The sequence below is a fragment of the Dasypus novemcinctus genome, chromosome 10 (assembly GCF_030445035.2).
Source record: "Dasypus novemcinctus isolate mDasNov1 chromosome 10, mDasNov1.1.hap2, whole genome shotgun sequence".
Classification (NCBI taxonomy): Eukaryota; Metazoa; Chordata; class Mammalia; order Cingulata; family Dasypodidae; genus Dasypus; species Dasypus novemcinctus.
This window is the reverse complement of record NC_080682.1, coordinates 59,731,030-59,749,714: the sequence shown is the minus strand read 5'-3', so window position 1 is coordinate 59,749,714 and position 18,685 is coordinate 59,731,030. Positions and strand designations below refer to the sequence as shown.

The window sequence follows — 18,685 nt, the reverse complement described above, 5'->3', positions numbered from 1 at the left end:
ACGGCATTGTTACGCCAGGAGCAGACTGAACAGGTTCACACCCGGGATCCACCGGGCTGTGCGGAGTTGGGAAAGCGACTTAACCTCTCTAAACCTCAGTTTCACTTCAGAGTAAGCACTTAGCAACGAACTGATACTAGTAATAAAATTAGCTTTTTAAAAGATCCATGGGACTGTGCAATACAGTGAACCCGAGGTTAAACCATGGACTAGCTAATAGTACAGGTATAGAAATGTGCCTTCCTCAGGTGTAACAAATGTTCCACACCAATGCAAGGGCTTAACAATAGGATGGAATCCCATGATTGTTCTGTAACCCACAACTTCTCTAATAAAACATCATCAGAATAAATAAAATTGACTTAATTGTTAGTTAGAATAGAAGCAATGGCTTTTCACCCCCAGGAAAAAAAATCTCCTTTTTGGATCTGATTCCTAGGGAAAAACCATCCCAGGCTGCTTGGTAGAAGTTGTTAAAAAATGCAAGCAAGTATTTTTTTACTGCCATTTTTTTTAGATGAGGAAATTGAGGCACAGAGATGTAAACACCCAGGCCAAGGTCAAGAGGGTGGCTGGGCTCCCTGGTCTAAAGTCTGAAGTCTACAGTCCTCTCCACCACCCCAGGGTCTGCTCCTCCTGAAGGCCATTTCCAGCTACTCTGAGTGTCTCTCTTGCCATCCTGAGGCCACAAGAGCCAGTTTAATGCTACATTAAACCTGAAAAGCTCACCTTTCTATCCCAGTCCTTTTTAGCTTCGAATTTACAATGTTTACTCACTCGGCATGCAGTCCTGAATAATCCCTGGGCTGGGGCGTTGTGGTTGTGTGTATTTACTTTACATATGATTCCCATCCTCCACAGCTAACCAGAATGCTGTCTTACTTGGCTTCTTGGTTTCTGTTCCTCCCTGCTTCTGTAGCGCCAGGTATTTGGGATTAAATCCAGCCTGAAATGTTATTTGCTCTGTTTAGTGCTTTTATGATGATTCCCTTATTATCTGCATGTGCTTCAGCGCTAATTGTACATTACAATGGTTGTAAGCAGGCAGCCTGCAAGCAAAACAGGAGGTGGGGGGAGAGCTTGGAACAAGCTGCAGTTCCTTAAGATCCAGGCAAGGGAAGGGCCAAGGGAAAAGATGCCAAAAGGACAAGGGAAAAGGGGCAAAACTATTTTGCATTTTACCTGGAAACAGGGTCCCGTGCTGCCCGTGGACCAAATGAACTGTGTCAGGGCAGTTAGCAAAATACAGAAAAGCGAAAAAAGTGCGCTATTCCTAAAATCCTAACAGGTGGCCCTAAAATAAACGTGAATCTTCAGACTCCACCTATGACTAAATTCAAAGAATGCTAAAAAGGGAAATACACATTTTAAATTTTAAAAAGAATCAACAGACTTTAAGGAGAGTTGACATACTGACTTAAGCATGAAGATTAAAAGGACCAAAGGATAAATTCCCAAACCTGAGTTTGAACAGAAATTTTAAAAACCAGCTTTCGGATACTTAGGCTAATATAAGAACTTTAGGAACAATTACACAAACATTTCCAGTAGCTTAGAATTCATGATCAGAGGAGAGACCATGATTAGTGAAATTCTCTACTATGCTACATAGAGCCTGCAAGTAATTTTTAAATACCACATATGGCACTAGAATGGATCTATAGATGTAAGGTAAATTACACATAAAAAACAAATTATCTAGTAATTCTTAGCATTTTTATTAGCTGAAAGATGATTTTAGCATTGACATTTTGCACAGGGTAATGAAACACAAATTATAATTAGATCTTGGTGTTCATCCTCAAATTCATCTTTTGCAATTCCCAGTTTTCTAACAACCACTCAGTCACTAGAGATGAGGGACAATCAACCATTACCAGTCTTACAGCTAGTTTCCCCATCCCTCTCTGGGATTTCAGCTCCTTCCACATTTCGTACACCCATGTACCAAGGACTGAAGAAGAGGTAGATTTGCTAGAGGCTTCTGAAGTTTTACCTCCAGGCTGTTCACTTGTAGGGTCCTCTTTCAAGGCTCTGAACCTAATTTTGCATTTGTTATTATGTGTTCTTTTTTATATAAGTAGGCAAGTCATGGTTGCCTGTCTTTATCATACCACATACTGATATACGAGTGATACTCGTATAATGTAATTCTCCTTGTATAATGTGGGCAAATGCAATAGTAAAAGATGGTACAATAGGATTTTTTTTTTTTTTTTGGAAGCATGTTATCAACATTTTGGTAGCCCTCACTTTCCATATGCAATGAAAATGTATAGATTCCTTTGAGGCGAGTCTTACCATTCCAAAGCAACAATGCGGACCTATTCCGGTAAGTTACAGGTCTTTTAAAAAAATGCAAACCTGCAAAATGACACAAAGTTCAGCATTTTGTTTAAACATTTGAAATTTTAATAGAAATTCTATTTCTAATTTTACTTTGATTTTAAATTTTAATTTATGTAGCACTGCTCAATCTAACCTCCACAAAAATATCTACAATATCTGGCCTCTTTTCATTTTTTTTCCAGCTTAGCAAAAGTTTGCAGATTTCATAAAGTAAGTATACCTAGAAAGAAGATCTAGAGTCTACTTATCATTGTATAACTATAGTCCAACTTAGATCTTCCTATGAATAGGGCATTTAGGAAAAGGGTGAAAGAATCTAATTTTATTGATCACTGACTGGCTTTTGCCATTTGCTATCATGCAACCTAATGGAAACTTCAAAATAATTCTATGAGGTTGTGGCAGTTTGAAATTATTTTATGAATCCTAAAAAAGAGAAATACTATGTTTGTAAACGAATCTATTCCTCTATATGTGATACCCTTTGATTGCATTAAATTCAGTTGAGGGGCCTTTGATTCGATTACTCAACAAGATTGATTTAGGGCTTCTGATTGCACTAGCTAGTGAGACCTGACTCAGACTGAGTCTCTGCCCTCTCGCTGGGTCTGAAATAAACTACCATTCAGACAGAGGAAAAAGGGAGCCAGCATATTTGATTCTACAATGTGAGCAAAAGGACTGCTTAAGCACGAAACCCCAAGAGGCTGGGCCCTCGGAGCAGCTCAAGAGGAGATTGTGAGCCCAGAGGGAAAGGAGAGACTTAGGTAGAGATTGGCGGCCATCTTGCTTTCCCACATGGCAACATGCCAGGATCAACAGTAGCTGCCTTTGGTGAGAAAGCATCTCTGATGGTGCTTCAGTTTGGACTTTTCATGAGCTTGGAACTGTAAGCTTTTACTCCAAATAAATACTCTTTATAATTCTTGTACTTTGCATCAGCAGCCCATTGGCAAACTAAAACAGGGGTAAATACCATTATCTTTTTTTTCTAGCTGTGGAAACTGAGGCTGAGAGAGGTAATGCATTTGCTCAAGTAAATGTAATACTACCTTAACAAGTATGGAGTCCAATTCCATTACACTAGACAACTAAATATATGAATACACTTATAGCCATTCTTGCTCACAGTATGCACGAAGAGAATCATTTTTAAAAGTGCAGAACTTTTCACCAGTCTGTAAGTCTCAATAAATAAGTAGTATATGTGATTTGATAATTTCAAAACAAAGAAGGTGGGAGGTTAAGGGAGGTATATCAAGGGCAAATGAGAAAAAAATAAAAGACTATAGACCAAGGAAATCTTATTCTGCTTCTGGTCATGCAATTATTAGTAGTGTGACAAGGAGAAATTGTGAAGGGTCACAAAGAGGAGACAATATAATATTTTCTAAGAAAGAATGCTGAAATTCTTGGGCTGCATGCTAAAAACTCTAATCAAAGTCATGCATTCTGTAACATGTGCTTGATGCTTGAGATGTAAGTACGAAAGATGACACGAAACAGCAACCAAAAGCAAAAGGCCAGGCAAATTCTTCAAAACAGCCTCTAGGCTTAACACTTAGTTCTGTTCCACAATTAGCACCAGACCATATACACCAGGGAGAAAAGGGAAAGCTTCTGGATGGTATCAAAACAACATTAGTTGGGAAGTGAGTTAAGGATTTTGAGGCTGTAAATCAGAGATCTGGAAACAAGGTCATCTATTCCAGAAAGTAATGTTGTTGAGATTTCTCAATGGAATTCAGTGAGGATGGAAGAGTGCCACCCAGTTTTAAAGCTGAAAACTGACAGGTTGAATGAGAAATGGATGGAAGCTAAAACACCAAATCAAGGAAGATGGACAGTCTTGGCAAGGGAAGAATTGGCCTCTAAAATGAATTTGGGATATGGGGTTGATTTTAGGTCTTTGGCATCAGTAAAAAATGACAGCAGTGCTTGATTTGATCTTGGGAATCAATGCCAATTCCTTATTAAATTGTCAATCTTTCTTAGTGTCATCCTTAAAGATCTTGATTCAGTTAATGTACCAGTGAACCAGAAAGCTGCAAGTTTCAACAGCACTCCTTGAAGAGTAAACACCAAGTTCCCACCCAAAGTTTCCATGCTGTTTTAGTTTGCTAAAGCTGCTCAAAACAGATACCATAAAATGGGTCAGCTTTTAACAGTGGGAATTTATTAGCTTATAAACTTACAGTTTAGAGGCTGAGAAAAATGTCCAAACCAAGGCATCATCAGACAGTGCTTTCTCCCCGAAGACCAGCTGCCAGCAAGCCTGGACTCCTCTGTCCCATGGCAAGGCACACAGCAGCATCTGCTGGTCTCTCCCTTCTCTTCCAGGTATTGTTGCTGTCAGCTTCTCACTTCCCTGGCTTTCTCTCTGAATTCCATTCTCTTATAGAGGTCTGCAGTAGGAGGATTAAGACTCACCCTGGGCCATGCCTCAACTGAAGTAACCTTATCAAAAGGCTCTACTTAGAAACCCACACCCACAGAATTGGAGTTGCTTTAAGCACATGATTTTCTGGGGTACATATAGTTTCAATCCACCTCATGTGCCATCATTACACTGACTTAAGACATCAGCAATGCTGAATTTTCTGCTGAAGCGACACTGAATTGTTTACTGCTGTGAATAATTTGTAAAAAACAGCCAATCCCGAAAGCTTCTTTTCAGATTTCAAATAAATAAGTGGTACTTCCAGAGACCCCAAACAATTATAATTTATCACTCCCCAGCTCCAGAATGAGATCTCCCCAGTGAGGCATCTGGAAAACTGTGGAATGATTATTGCAAGCTGAACTTTAAAGTGAAAATTTACAAGACCCTGATAAAAACTAATAATTTTGTTTTAGTCATTTCTCCCTAAAAATTAATTCCTGTGTCATCAAGCCATTTAAGCTGTTCTAAGGCTGTGGAGAAGTCTAGAAAAGGATTCGAATCACCAGAGCCTAACCTGATTCCTGATGGGCCTATTCTTTTGGGGATAGGATTGGCAAACTCCTTGGCTTCTCAGCTACCAGGATCATGCAATAAATTAGGTCATCTATTTGTCTACAACAAGCTTTGAAAGATAAGCAGAGGGGAGCAGATGTGGCTCAGGCAGTTGGGCACCTTCCTCCCACATGGGAGGTCCCAGGTTCAGCTCCCAGTGCCTCCTAAAGAAAACAGGCCAAACAACAGAGCAGACAATGAGCAAAAAACAACAAGCAGAGAACAAGCAAAACGAGCAGACAGCAAGCAAAAACAAGAATAAAAAAGTGAGAAGGGAGCAAATGTGGCTCTGTGCCTTCTTCCCATATGGGAGGTCCCGGTGCCTCCCAAGAAGAAAGAAACAATGAGCAGACAACAAACAAACAAACAAAAAACAGATGAGGGAGCCATCTCATGGACTGGGGAATTTTTAAAAATGGTGGAAGTAAATTTAAAAAAAAAGCTTATAAAAAACAAGAACAAAACGAAACAAAAGGTAAGCAGAATCATATATCCAGAGAGTAATTCACCTGTTTGTACTCAACTGCAATTCCAGTCCCCACCAGCAGTCTGTACCAAGTCACAGAATCCTGAATTCAGCCCCTCATTGTCCCATACTTCAGTTCTGGGAGAGGGAAATTTACATACACAATCTCCTCACTTTTCTCCCATTGGCAGCATTTATCCAAGAAGAAAAGAAAGGAAGATCAAGAATGTTATGGGCAATATGGTCACAAATACATGTATGTGTACATATGTGGATATATGTATAAATGCATGTGTGGGTACATATAATGGATATATGTGTTTTCTATATTCCAGACATATGCTTAGCATTCCACCTACACTCTCTTTAATTTCAGTACCTAGCATGATGCCTGGAAAACAGTAAGTGCTCAATAAAAATGTGTTGAGTGATTTTTTTAATGTATTATGTAACATTTTAAATAATTTAAGTTATCTCTTAAATATAAATTTTGAAAAAATGTGTTGAATGAATGAATGAAAATATGGCTGTGCTCATTTTACCAGAGGTTGAGAGATGTTAAGAGAGATCACCCAGCTAGCAATGGGTGGAGCCAGAATTCAAACCCAGGAAGGTCTGTCCATGAAGGCCCATGACCTAATTGCCTGCCTCTGCCTTCTTTTAAAAAATTCTTGAACACCTACTGTGTGTCAGATGTACCAGGGACAGGCAGTATAAAGATAAGCCCCACCCTTGAAGAGTACACAATCAAGTACACAATCTGGTCCAGGAGATGAGGCCATTAACAAATACAGTAACACACAATAAATGCAACTATCAAAGCAGATACAGGGTATGGAAGGCAGACAGAAGACATTCCTCTCTCCAATGGGTTGGGGTCAGGGAACACCCCAGAAGGGACTGCTGGCATTGAGTCAATGGAAACCTGGGTTTAGACAAGTCCTGGAGGTCACTGGGCAAAAGCCCAGGCTGGAGGACTTCCTTCCTCACCATCTGATCACTTTTTGGTGTCTCCAGTTTGGAGTGGTCCTGCCAGACATAGCTCAGAGATAGGTTGTTTGAGAGATAACTCCCATAAGCATCAAACCCTGATCGTTCAAAGTTGTCCAGAGAGCAACAGGGGCTGGCCAGCTCTCCAGCTTCTCCTACACCTGTGACGTCTCATGAAGCTCTGCTGCCATGACCACTTTAAGTTCAACCCAGCCTGGACCAGAGGTCCCCATGCAACAGAAGCCAGGGGGTGGCATGAAGGTCAGGCTTTACTCAAGGCCACAAAAGCTGAGTAACAGACCTAGACCTTCTGGATTACAAGGCTTAGCTCTCTTTCATTGTGCACCGGGTCCCTTAAGACCGTTTCCCCACTGCCTCCAGCACACCTCCCTGTGGCAGAAGCCATCTTCCCTCTTCCCATTCCAAAAGTGTCCTCAAGCGCTCCTTGTCTAGATGCAAAGGGGTGAGGTCCAGGGGCAGAAAAGACCCCCTCCTCTGGCCTTCCTAAGTTGTCTCTTCCATCTGAGGCCCACCTCCGCCATGGACTTGGACTCTAGGAATGGTCCCCCCTTCAGGACAGACTCCCCTTTTACCCCCCGGCATGTGGCCTGTACTCAGGAGCTCGTCAGGTCAGCACGCATCATCTCAGGGGGGCCGCTCACACTAGAACCCTAAGACTACACCGGTAAGGCCTGATGAAGCACGAGGCTGGCACACCTTTCAACACCTAGTAAAGAGATTTGAGGAAGCTTGTGAGGTCAAATGAAGGGTGCTTCAGAAAAGTAGACCAAGGTGTATGCTGACTGGTGTCCTCAGTGGCAATTTTAAGTCATATACATTCGTTCACTTCAAAACCAACACAGAGAACTCTTTCTGGGCCAGGTACTGGCAGACACAGCAAAATAAAAGGGAGGTCTCAGTCCTCCGGGCAGTACTGTCCAATAGGCATATAATGTGAGCCATACATGTAATGGTAAAATTTCTAGTAGTCACATCAATAAAAATTAATGTGGATGATATAAGTTAACCCAATGTATCCAAAATAGATCATTTCAATACCATATAATTAAAGTAAAAAATTATTTCACATCTTTGTACCAAGTCTTCCAAAGCCCATGTGTATTTTACACATAGAGCATACCTCAATTCAGACGAGCCACATTTCAAGTGTTCAGTGGCCACTGGTGGTCCTGGCTACTGCACTGGAGAGCACAGGTCTAGAGGTTCATGCTCTAGTGTGGAAGGATGCTCCCAGTATTTCTAATTACAAAGGGATGTTCAGACACAGAACCTGTCCCCTCACTTACTCAGAGGGCAGAACTTTTCAGGGTGAATTTCCTAAATTATCCTTTAACACACATGGATGAACTACTCTGGGCTGACCTCTGTGCCAGGCAACGGAGCAGATCCAAGCAGTGGAACACGGCCTGTGCTAGAGACACAGTCAGCACCGCAGACTGCCCAGCCCCTGCCAGGATCACCATCCTTGGGATTTCTGCTGTAACAACTTCTTACAAGGAGAAAAAGGAGCCTGTTGCTATTCCCACAGCTGGGCGACCCTTCCCAAAGGCTTTCATAGTTGTTGTCTTTTGCTAAATTCCATTCATTTATTGATCCTTGACCAAGTTTATTCTAATATATAAAACACTTTGGATATTACTGAAATTATCAGTTAGGAGATCTTCAGTTGCAAGTGACAGGAAAACCAACCCTAATTAACTCAAACAAACAACAGGTAAAGGGCATGAGTGCTTTATCAGCCACATAAATAGAAAGCCCAAAGGGGGTAAGCTTTAGGAGAGATTTCATCGAGTTCACCCATTTCAGTAAGGACCTGATATCCCGCTTAGTCCACTCGCATTTCTCTGTGTCAACAATCTTCAAGCTTCACAGAGTGGCCCCTGGCAGCTCTAGGCAGTCATCCTATGGTCTCAAAGTAGCTTCAGCAGCAGCAAACTTCACTTCCAGGCAAAGAGAAAGAGACTCTTCCACCAAGTCCCTCCAAATCCTGGGATTCACCCTTTGCCATCGGCTGGACTGGGTCACGTGCCTATTTCTGAACCAATCACTGTGAGTAAGGGCTGGCTTCCCGGACTGGTTGAAGCCATTCAGACTTACTCCAAGAGCTGGAAGAGGGTCTGATCTCATCCACATTATGTGGCTAAGAATGGAGAGGGATGAATTCTCCAAAGGAGAAACCAAGGCTCCTTAGCACAAGAAGCTGTTGTTAGATATTGGAGAGGCCCCAGCAAAGATATACAGCAATCACCATGATGTGTGTGAGCTAGTTACTTTACCTAGCCTGATGTGTGGGCATTCAACTGGGGAAATGCTGAATCCTCTGTTACCTACAACTATGTCACACAAAATTAATTTAAGTCCCTCCAGAAAACTGGCATAACCACTGACCACCTTTGATGGGAGAAAAATTTCCCCAGCAGTTTTTAGAAAACAAGCCCCCCATCATGGGTAGGACTTCCTAGACTGCTCTACTGAAAGTCTGAATCCAACCCAGGGCTATTAAGGCGTAGACACCTCATAAGAGTTAAAAATTACAGAACAATTTTATGAACAAAGCTCAAGTGTTATCAGCTAGTACCCTAAGATTACACAGGTAAAGCCTGATCAAGCATGAGGCTGGCACATCTTTCAACATCTAGTAAAGAGATTTAAGGACGCTTGTGATGTCAAATGAAGGGTGCTTCAAATAATTTTTTCTTAAGCTTGTAACTTGCTGGGCTAGCTCCTTCTGGGTGACAAATCACACCACTTATGTAGGGAAGGGACTTAAGGGAAGCACTCTGAAAGAGAATGCTCTTGATATTAGAGCATTCCTTGGTATATTTCTGCTCCCGAGGGCATTCATTTGCAAGATATAATAAATGTTCCTTTCAAGTTTATAATTTGTAGCAATTATTGTAATTAGTAATCTGTGACATCCATGAGGTAGGAACTGTAAATGTTTGTTCATCATTATGTACCCAAGTTTTTGCGACATAGTATGTCTTGGGACATACTAGATACCCAGTAATTTTTTTTTTTTTTTTACCCAATAAATATTTGATACTATAAAATTAGACTGAATTTATCTTGTAGAAGCCAAACTACTTAACACATAGGCTTAGGCTGAAGAAATGTTCCTGTGTTTGAACATGAATTTTTTCTGGTGATTCGGGGATCAAGGGAGTGGCTGAGGATGGAATGCTTAAAGATTACCTAAAAGCAATTACTCCAACAATTCAATCTGGCTTACCTGGTGCTGGCAACCCAGAGATGGAGAAGGCACAGCACTCGTAGATGCTCAGGGCAAGAGAGACACAAAAGTAACATAACATAATGCGTTAATATCTAACACAAGTAAGTGTGAAGTGCCCTGGACACAAAGATGAGGACCTGCTCTTGCATTACAACTAATCTTTCCAGAAGCTTCCACAAAGATAATAATGTTCCAAAGGATTACAGGAAAGAATTTCAGTTGCAACTGGTCCTTCCAGAAGCTCCTACCAAGACAGGGAGCTGTAGCAGTGGTGGGTAGGAGGCAGGAAGATCAGAGGAACACTGTGCATCTGAATCCCTGGAGCCGCTAAAATGGCTTATTTGTCTTTACGGATGGACGAGTCTTTCCTTTGCTGCTCTGAGAATCCTTGTCTGTGTCCCCAACTTAGGCCCACGGGTTCTGGGCCTGCTGGAACATGGCCTCAGCCAAGAGGCATCCCAGCGCCCCTGGGGACATGGGGAGTGAGCAGGCAGGGACTGAAGGGCCTTGTTTGAAAAGGAGGCAGTGGGTTGTTTCCTGACATGCCGTTTTGTTTTCTGGCTAAATTTTTAACAGTGGTTCGGAAGAAGAGACCACATCCTCTCTGCTAGATAGATTTGTTTTTGCCACATGGTTTTCAGTGTTCCTAATGAACTGTTAACAAGCTGTCAATTAAGTGCACAAATTAGGAGAAATGACATGGAGAGGTTTCTGTAACAGAGTGTACTCCTCGGCTGCAAATTCTGGGCCCTTGCAGCCAGCCTGGGGGTCTAACATTTGGTCACTACAGTGAAGACCTTTAACCAGTGAGGGAAAAACGTAGCAATGAGGTCACAGACTGGGAAGTTAAAACATGAACTAAATGTGAAATAACTTTTTGACTACTAAGAACAGAAAGTCTTCTTTGCTTATAGCAAATCACTTTCTTTCTCTGCTGCAACTTACAAACCTGTCTTACTCAAACGGGTTCTGACAGAAGACCTTAATTCTGTGTGACTTTTGTCTTTTCCGGCCAATTGCTTCCGCAGTCTTTCTGCTGTTTATCAGGCCCCTCGCCAGGCTCTGGGGAAAAGACTGCACACCAAGGAAGGAAATTGCACAAATAAATAAGAAAGTTTAGATGGAATTATCCTTCCTCTCTGCCTGCCACTCTTCCCCAGTAGAGTCTTGGAAAGGTACAGCTTATTCGAGGAGCCCTAAATCTCCCCAACCCGTTGTATTGTCAGAGTTGAGAAATTAGACGGAATGTCCGAGAACACGGTCGGCCGTGCTGAGGAGAGCCAAGGCAGGTTCGCACATTCCACGGGGCAGCGGGAAGCTCTCTTGGACACAAAGGGACATGAAAGGTTTTCTGCATAGCCTAAAAAGAAAGGAAATAAAAATCCAAAGTGCTCCCTGGGTGAGGGAACCCTATGGAAGGGTTCCTTGCAAAGAAATGGGATAACAAAAAGACCAGTTACTGGTTAACTCTAAGAAAGCGCTGGACACACTGGGGCGGCGGGGGCGTGAACACAGTGAATGGAATGGCCCCGTCCAAAGGTCTGTGGTCAAAGGAGTTGGTGGGAGTAATTCTGAAAAGGAGGCTGCCGGGACGGGGTGTCTAAATGCCTGGGAGCTGATGGGAAACAAGTGTTCCCACTGCACACCCCCAAAGGCAATCATTTCCCCAGAAAGACAGTGGCGCCTCCGTGGCCCCGGGCCCTCAGAGCTGCAGAGCTCACGCTCTGCTGGCTCAGGCACTCTGCGACTCCGTTTCCCCACCCGCTGAAAGAATGGGATGCTGATGACAATCCCCAGATGAACGGACCCCTTGCCACCCGCTCTCCGCCCAGCACCACCCAGCGCAGGGTCCAGGCGGCTTTGTCCCTTCCCCAGCGCTGCCTCCTGCCGTCTCAGTCTCACACGTGGCCCTCCGCCAGGGTCATCGCCACCGCCCTTCCTTTCAAGACTTTTTCTTTTTGCATCACCCAGTCTAGGGGCACAAACCCTGACCGGTCCGAGTCTGAGCGTAGGCTCAGGGCAGTGTCAGGAGCCTGCTGTAGGGCAGGAGTCCTGCCCTTGGGATCTGAAGACCCAGGCTCAAGTCCTGGCTCTGCCACTCACTGTGTGACAGGGAACGACTCTCAACCTCACTTAACTTGGCTTTGGGGGAAAAACCTGATGTGAGGCTCAAATGAGATCATGGACAAACTCTATCAACTAGAAGGCAGAACAAAACAAAACACCACCAGTGCTTTTAAATTCTCTCCCCTCTAGTTTCTCCTGTAGCAGTGGAAGCTTTTTATCCAAATAGAATCTTAAGCGGATCCCCAAAATGTAAAACGGTGGACGTGCAGCGTGTCCTGGTTGAAGCAGGGGTAGGACCCCCCACGCCAGGCCACACCGTCCAGGTTCTGCCCCTCCTCATAGTTTAAAAACCACTGCTCTCGGGTAACAGGCCTTATTAATCATTTTTAATCAAAAGGATTTTTAAAATACAATTTCATGCTATTACTGATAAGCTGAAGGCAAGATGACCAAACAACGCTCTTCAAATGCTTATCCACATTGATGGTTTTCAGAATGTTCTAGGAGTGACTCTAGCCTCTTTAAGCACAAACTTATTCCAACAACCTGGCATTGCTTAAGCTTCCTCACGATGACTCCTATTGCATTTATCCTGTTCTACCATGTCTTATGCTCGTGAATATTTACCCTATAAAGAAATGATCTTCTGTCCATCTTGTGACTCCCTCTACACACACACACAAGCTGGATAGAAGTACAAGTTGCTCAAAGCCAACCTAAGAGAAACAAGCCACAGATTCATTGGTAAGAACCCTTTGAATCACCAGTATTAGTCAGGTTTCCAGAAGTGGTCACAGATCATTGTCCCAGGCTGAAGAATGTCCTTGTGGTCAAGAATGGAGTTTGCTGGACAGAAGAGGGGCTGGCCCATTTGTGTCCCACCTGTGTTAGCAGAGCTCTGATCAGCTTCACCTGGCCCTGTTTTAATTCAGCGTTTTCCTGCAGGACTCACCAGGACTCCCCCACCCCTTTTCTTTTTGCACTCTGCCTATTTCATTAAGCAATTCCCCCAGATCTAAATGCTAACTGTAGTGGCAGGCTGAAAAGCAGTATTCCCTACCCCCAGCCCCTGAGAGGCCCAGAGGGGAAGTCAGCCTGCACAATTATAGCTTTCATGTGTCTTTCTGGAGAGAGGAGTTAAGTGTTATTTTATATTTTTTCTCTGCACCATGTAGGTGATTTTCTCGGCAAGCCTGAGACTCTGCAACCCACACCTCCCACCCAACAAAAATATCATGGAAAAGTTATCAAGGCTATGGAAGGCATTTTTTTTTCCCTGAGAGCCATGTGGACTGCTTGCTGCCACATGCTACTGTATAAATATAGTCATAGATAAATCTAGGAAGACAGAGAGAGCCATAAAAAACAAACAGGGAAAAAAAGAATAGAGTTAAGAAATCAAGAGAGAGCTCTGTATTTACAGGATCTCTCTGTATTTATAGGAAAAAGGAATAACAAATTGCTTTCTTTAAAAACGAGAGAAATAGGCCTGTAATGCTACTCCTGTTCCAAAATCAACTCTCCGAGACCCAGTCATTCGTGGCTCTCTTCTGCCCTCTAGTGGACACAAGTGGTCAGTGATTTTCCCTTGAGTGACAGCCTGAGTCTCTTATGCACTTGTCGGCCTTCTTATTACATCATGAATTTTGATAAGCCCATTAGCCAGCCAGGCAGCCAGGAGGAGGATGTCTTTCTCACTTGATGACTACACAATGAGGAGTAATATATTTTAATTTAAACACCATAAACCTATTGAGTGCTTAATTAACTTTAACCGTCTTTAGGGGAATGAAGCCAATTTGAGGGGGTCAAAAGGAGTTGTTTCAATATCAAACAGTTTTACATAGTCAATCCATTCATTCGGCCTACAGCTACTGATTAACACACAAAATTAACATGTTAGTAAAAATTCATATTCAGGCCTCTAGGGAAATTAAGATGCACATGCACAGGGCATGATTAGCACAGCTATTGTTTTCTCCCAACAATATAATTTAATGGGTTTTTAGAATTACAGAAAGAGAGACTCAGTGCTGGTTTGAATTGATTATTTACCACAAAGCTTTGAAATATAGAAAAGATAGAAAACATCTCAAGCCAAAAGGGTCGGCGAACAGAGGCGGATGGACTCAGAGTGAGTCTATCTCACTAAGGAGCTTGGCCAGGTCGAATTGATCCTGAGGCCAGCTGGGAGCCACAACCAGCCATGAGCCTGGGCCAAGAGCAGGAGTGGGGAGAGGCTTTTGCTGCATGGAAAAGCAAGGTAAGAGCTGCTTTCCCGGAGAGGAGGAAATTATTTCATTTCAAATTTAATCATATTACACACTCTGTCTATTTCCCAGAAGGGATTTGAGGCAGGTTACATTATTCAAACACATATTAAAAAGAGTAAGATTTTGTTTAAAATAGAAAAAAAGGTCAGGAATCAATGAGAAAGAGAATGAGGTAGTTCCCCTGTATTTACATGGCAAATTTAGTTCTGAGCTTCCTGGCAGCCAAGGCAAAAATGCTAAATGCTCTGGGATATATAATTCTCATTATCTGATGTCCTTAAGGTAAGATATAAGTTTCTCTGGATAGACACATTTTCCTCCTTGTGCTGAAATATAGAGCACCTGATTGTGTGATAACTTATAGAAAGGCTACTAAATAACAGGACTGTCAATGTGTTCAACTAGTCAAGTAAAAGATACAGAAATATTCTTCAGAAGCCATTTCTTATGTGAGCACTCCCTAAAGCTTTCGGTTGAAACTGGTGAAGCCATTTCTGTAGGGATTGTGTTTTTGGATGATCTATCTTAAATCTCTGTGATGACAGCAACTTTAGGATCCAGGGTATTTTTTCACATGGAATTTAGGAGATTGCTACAAGAACCTGTAACTGACCTAATTGCCTTCAGTCTCTCCCCTCTCCAAACCATACGTACACAGGCAAGAAATGAATCCACCTAAAGCATTAACTTTAATACACCCATCTTTGCTCCAAATTCTCCAAGGCCGCCTAGCTCCACACATGGATCTATTTCCAGCCTCACTGCTCCATACTATTCCACACAGATCCCCAGCCAAGCAGACTGGTCTTTTACCAACGCCTACATACGCCTTGCTTCTTCCCACCTCCACGCCCCTGGTATGCCAGTCCCCCTACGCGGGGCTGCCTGTTGTCTGCCTTCCCACTTGCCACATCCTTCTTCCTCCGCCAAGCCTTCCCCTATTCTCCATGAAGACTCACTTCCCTATCTCTGCAAACTTTCTGTTGCTCCAGAAAATGACTTCCAAACTGCCTGCAGATGAAATTCCTCCTCCAGAGCACAATAAACAAGGCCCTTCACGATCTGATCTCAAGGCTGTCTCCTGCCACTACTTTCCACGGATCTCTAGCAAGAGAACTCCTTCTTTTGCCCAAACCCATCACCCAAGGTTCAAGTCGTCACCCTTTTGCCAGTCTGTAGAGGACCGACTTGGGAAACCCAGTTTGGATATGTTCTTGGTCTGCATCGTGGTGGGTGTGGAGCCATTATCAGTAAGATCTCTTCAGGATGTTCCTTCAGCTAAGGAGCTGCCCGACTGAGTCAGGCTGGGTTTAATCCATATAACTGGAGTCCTTTAGAAACGGAGTGAAAGAAAGACGGGTGAGGGAAGCCAGGGGGTGCAGCCAGAAGCTGGAAGTCAAGGGAACCTGGAAGAGAAAGAAGATGCCGCTAGGTGCATTGCCATGTGGTGGGCAAGTCAAGGAACCCAGAAGTTTGCTGGCCAGTCAGAAGATACCAACCCCAAGGAGGAGGCAAGCCCTCTAGCTTCTGAAACCTACAGCCAATAAATTCCTGTTAAGTCAACGCATTGTATGGCAGCTGTTTCAGCAGCCAGGAAACTAAACCACCCTCCTCCTGCCTTGGCTCTCCATTCTCTGTTTTTCAACCTGGTAAACTCCTCCTTCTTCTTCAAGGCCCAGTTCATAGGAAACTTCTTCGGTAAAGCTTTCCCCAACCCTCCACAGCTGAGTTAGTCTCCCTTAGCCATCTGCTCCCAAGGCACCCTTCCCAACCACTTCCGTCACTGTCATGACGTACTACGAATGTTCGGGTCTGCTTCCATCTCGCCTGCCACACTGGGAGCTCCTTGATGACAGGTCAGCTGTTTAAGGGCTGTCTTTTTGTTGTTGTTGTTGTTGGTGGTTTGTCTTTAAATCTCTGCTTGTAGGGAGGCGGACTTGGCCCAGTGGTTAGGGCTTCCGTCTACCACATGGGAGGTCCGCGGTTCAAACCCCGGGCCTCCTTGACCCGTGTGGAGCTGGCCCATGCGCAGTGCTGATGCGCGCAAGGAGGGCCCTGCCACGCAGGGGTGTCCCCACGTAGGGGAGCCCCATGCGCAAGGAGTGCGCCCGTGAGGAAAGCCGCCCAGCGCGAAAGAAAGTGCAGCCTGCCCAGAAATGGCACTGCCCACACTTCCCGTGCCGCTGACAACAGAAGCTGACAAAGAAACAAGACGCAGCAAATAGACACAGAGAACAGATAACCGGGGGAGGGGGGTAAATAAATAAATAAATAAATCTTTTAAAAATAAATAAATAAATAAATCTCTGCTAGCTAATGGTGCCTAGCACTTAACAGAGTTCAGAAAATGCTAAAATCACTCATTACCCTCAACCACATCTCCGGGGTGACAGGTTCAGGCTTCTTCCCCTAGGTCCCTTCTCTACGCTTCTTCCTCACATGGCAGAGGACAGTTATCCTCTCTGTCTGTTCTTGTATGGAGCACTTTCACTTTTCTGTCTTTCCCTCTCCCTTCTTTTGTCAGTATTTTGTTGTTGTTGTTGTTGTTATTTTAATTAGAGCAGTTGTAGATTTACAGAGGAATCATGTGGAAAGTAAAGTTTCCCTATGCCACCCCTCGACACACACAGGTTCCCTATTACTAACATTTTGCATTAGTGTGGTACCTTTGTTACAGCTGATGAGCCAATAGTATCATAATTATAATAGTAACTACAGTCCAGAGTTTACATTAGGGTTTACCGTTCGTGATGTACAGTTCTAATTCTTTGTTGGAGTTTTAAATTTTTTATTGTGGTACCATATCCTAAAATTTCACATTTTAACCATTTTCAGAGGATTTTGTTGGACAGAAAAGAGAAAAAAAGAAAAAGCCTGGCAAAGAGGATAGTTAGAGGGCAACCAGTTACACTGAAACAGAGAGAGAAAAAGAGAATGGTTGAGAGGACCCAGAGAACACAGAGACACAGTTTGCTCTCTCAGAGAGACTTCGACCCAACTTGGCTCCAGTTACCAGGATGCGGAAGGCCCAGGGCCCAAAGGTGCTAGGCCTGCTCTTTAAGCAAAGTGAGCAGAGCAGTCAGGGGACTTTCAGGAGTCGGGCTGAGGTCAGAGTGAAGGGCCCTGGGACTGGGATGGCTCCAGGAGAGGAGCTGGGGCTGGGACTCCTGATCGAGACAGTTTGGGGTCTGGGCTCAGCCCATGTGGGATCACTTGGGGTGGGCTGGTGAGGCCAGAGAACCCTCCTGGTGGCTCCCCAGCTGGCCCAGGCCGGCTGAGGGGGCAGGAGATGGTGACTTAGTGCTGGGGTGGCCCTGGTCGGCCTCCCCTCCTCTTTACTCTGGTTCTGCACTCTCCTCTTTGTGTCCACTCTGTTTTTCCACCGCATTCAAAAAATGTACACACTCCAAGCCACACACATGCTCCCAGGGAAGTTTTTCAGCCAGTGACTGGGGGAGTGTGGCGAAAAGGCATACAATGAATTCTCTGATTTTGGTCTCTGTTGGGCTTAATTTACCCACATTGCTTTCTCAGGCCATCTAAACAGAAGGGGGCCAATCCTCTCATCAGTGCTTTGGGGGTTCACATTCGGATCCCTCCCCTTCCCTTTCATTACTGTACTATTTTACTACCAAATGAAGGTATGGGCACTCCACCACCACAGGGCAAAACGAGTGGTTTGAGGTTAAAGAAGTTAGGAATGGGAAGTGGACTTGGCCCAACGGATAGGGCATCCGCCTACCACATGGGAGGTCCAAGGTTCAAACCCCGGGCCTCCTTGACCCACGCGGAGCTGGCCCATGCACAGTGCTGATGCGCGCAAGGAGTGCCCTGCCATGCAGGGGTGTCCCCCGCATAGGGGAGCCCCACATACAAAGAGTGCACCCCGTAAGGAGAGCTGCCCAGTGCGAAAGAAAGTGCAGCCTGCCCAGGAGTGGCGCTGCACACACAGAGAGCTGACACAACAAGATGATGCAACAAAAAGAAACACAGATTCCTAGGGCCGCTGATAAGGATACAAGCAGTCACAGAGGAACACACGGCGAATGGACACAGAGAGTAGACAACTGGGGGGGGGGGGGGAGAAAAGAAAGAAAGAAAGAGAGAGAGAAAGAGAGAGAGAGAGAGAGAGAGACATTAGGAAGCAACCCGAGGTGTCAGTTCTTCATCTAAGAAGAGAAGTCAAGACTGCTGACCTGACCTTCCCCAAAGCCCCTAACCCTGCTGGTGAGAAACTTTCCAGGGGGAGGGGGCAGTTTTGCATACTTACCAAAAGTCTAAAAAATGTG

At 44.1% G+C, this 18,685-nt stretch overlaps 1 protein-coding gene across 4 annotated transcripts in view; it reads right to left on the bottom strand.

Annotated features, from left to right (window-relative positions):
• LOC101435624 (uncharacterized) overlaps positions 1-18,685 on the bottom strand; it is a 215,078-nt gene that overhangs the window by 39,372 nt on the left and 157,021 nt on the right. The gene's annotated exons all lie outside the window — the stretch shown is intronic.